This window comes from Nicotiana tabacum, chromosome 20 (assembly GCF_000715075.1).
Source record: "Nicotiana tabacum cultivar K326 chromosome 20, ASM71507v2, whole genome shotgun sequence".
In the NCBI taxonomy this organism is placed as follows: Eukaryota; Viridiplantae; Streptophyta; class Magnoliopsida; order Solanales; family Solanaceae; genus Nicotiana; species Nicotiana tabacum.
Genome location: NC_134099.1, coordinates 5,045,015 through 5,047,194, shown reverse-complemented (window position 1 = coordinate 5,047,194; position 2,180 = coordinate 5,045,015).

The window sequence follows — 2,180 nt, the reverse complement described above, 5'->3', positions numbered from 1 at the left end:
CACTAAGTCAAGAGGAAGTGTTCACACTTACTTCACGAGATCAAAGGGAAGTGTAGAGATGTCTTCAGAAATTCCTTTGCCGACAATTCCTGTCTCCGAGGAGAGTTCAATCTCGGCCATCCCAACTTCCGAGACAGCAACTGCTGAAGAAAATAGAATCTTGTGGTTGCGCATGTTGGAAATGTTGGATGACTGGAACAACGGAAAAGAGCCGCCGAGTGTAATCCCTGGATTCCCCAAGTTGTTCTCTATGACAAGTGGGACTTCCAACATCCGCATAACTTATCCAACTACCCCATTCGGGTACCCGACCATTTCAGCCCACTCCGCTGGATCACCCTACGATTCTTATCCCCGAATGTCAACGACAGATGTGGCTACAAACATATTCACCGCACCGCCCTGTCCAATCGTGGCACAACCCACTACATACAGGCCTAATTTTGACTCTTCCTCATTCACATTTCAAGCACCATCCTTCTCACTGGAACCAACTCGGTTTACCACCAGCACTCACCCTCAACAGCCTCAATACAAGTTTACGCCTGGGCAAGACCAAAATCCCAAAGCTTTTGAACAAGATGAAATGGCAAAAAGAATGAGGAGCCTCGAGCAGAGTTTGAAAAATATGCAAGGCTTAAGCGGGCAGAAGAGTGTTTCCTATACTGATCTGTGTATGTTCCCTCACGTGCACCTGCCCGTGGGGTTCAAAACACCGAAGTTTGAGAAATATGATGGGCATGGCGATCCCATTTCTCACCTCAAAAAGTATTGCAACCAATTGTGTGGAGCTGGCGGCAAAGAAGAATTGTTGATGGCGTACTTTGGAGAAAGCTTGGTAGGAATAGCCTCAGAATGGTATATGGATCAAGACATATCTCGATGGCATATTTGGGACGATCTCGCCAGAGATTTTGTAAGACAGTTTCAGTATAATATCGACATCGCGCCGGACAGGAATTCTTTGTCAAACTTGAAGAAGAAACCCTCGGAAAGTTTCAGAGAATATGCTATTAAATGGCACGAGCAAGCATCGAGGGTAAAACCTCCCATGGATGAAATAGAAATGGTCACTACTTTCCTCCAGGCTCAAGAATCAGATTACTTCCAAAATATGATGTCAGTCATGGGAAAGCCTTTCGCGGAAGTGATTAAGATCGGGGAAATGGTCGAGAATGGTTTGAAAACGGGTAGAATCTTGAGTCAGGCAGCCATAAGGGCAACCTCCCAAGCCGTCCAAAGCGGGTCCGGAGGAATGGCAAGAGGGAAGAAAAAGGAAGAAACGTCCATGGCGGCATCAGAAGCAAGAGAATATCGTAATCTCAGGCCCCGTTTTCCAGAAAAAAACCCCACAACATTACTACCCCCACCAAAATGTGACCTATGCTCCTCAACCCTACATGGTCATGAATACTCAGCCTTATGTCCAGCCACCGCAACAAGCCAATCAGGGTCAAGCTCCACCTCCCAGAAATCAGCTTCCTTACTAAAACCATTATAATCCACAACTACCTCAAAATAACTTCCGTCCTCAAGAACCACCCAGAAGACGGACTTTCACACCCATTGGTGAACCGTATTCTACCCTATTCCCAAAGCTAGTCCAGATGGGTTTCCTGCAACCAGTCCCTCAGACAAGGCACAATCCGGCATCACCTGCCTACAAAGCCGGTGTCAGGTGTGCTTATCATTCGGGAGCAGAAGGGCATGATACCAATGATTGTTGGACTTTAAGAAGGGTGGTAGAGAACTTAATAGAATAGGGAAAGATAGTATTAAGGGACGAGTAGGTCCCAAATGTGACCAATAATCCGTTACCCGCTCACAATAATGGGCCGTTTATTGGGATGATCTGTGAGGACAAGGAGTTTGATCCTGCCCTGAAAGCTATAATCGCCATTGTCGATGCAGGGAAAAAGCCTAAAGCAGCCCCGAAGCAAGAGAAAGAGGAAAAGAAGACTAGTACTGTCAAGGCTGAGCTCGAAGAGAAGGCTGAGACAGAGACAATGGTGCCCACGAAGAATGAAGTTCTCTATATTCCACGAGGTCGATCAGAGAAGCCACAGAGATTCGAAGTCAAAAGGGCAATACCAATGTACGTGTCAAAAGGGGCCTATGTGGTCCGGGGAATGATTAAACCGCCTCGGCTGAATGAGCCAGTGGTTATCGGACGCGTACCA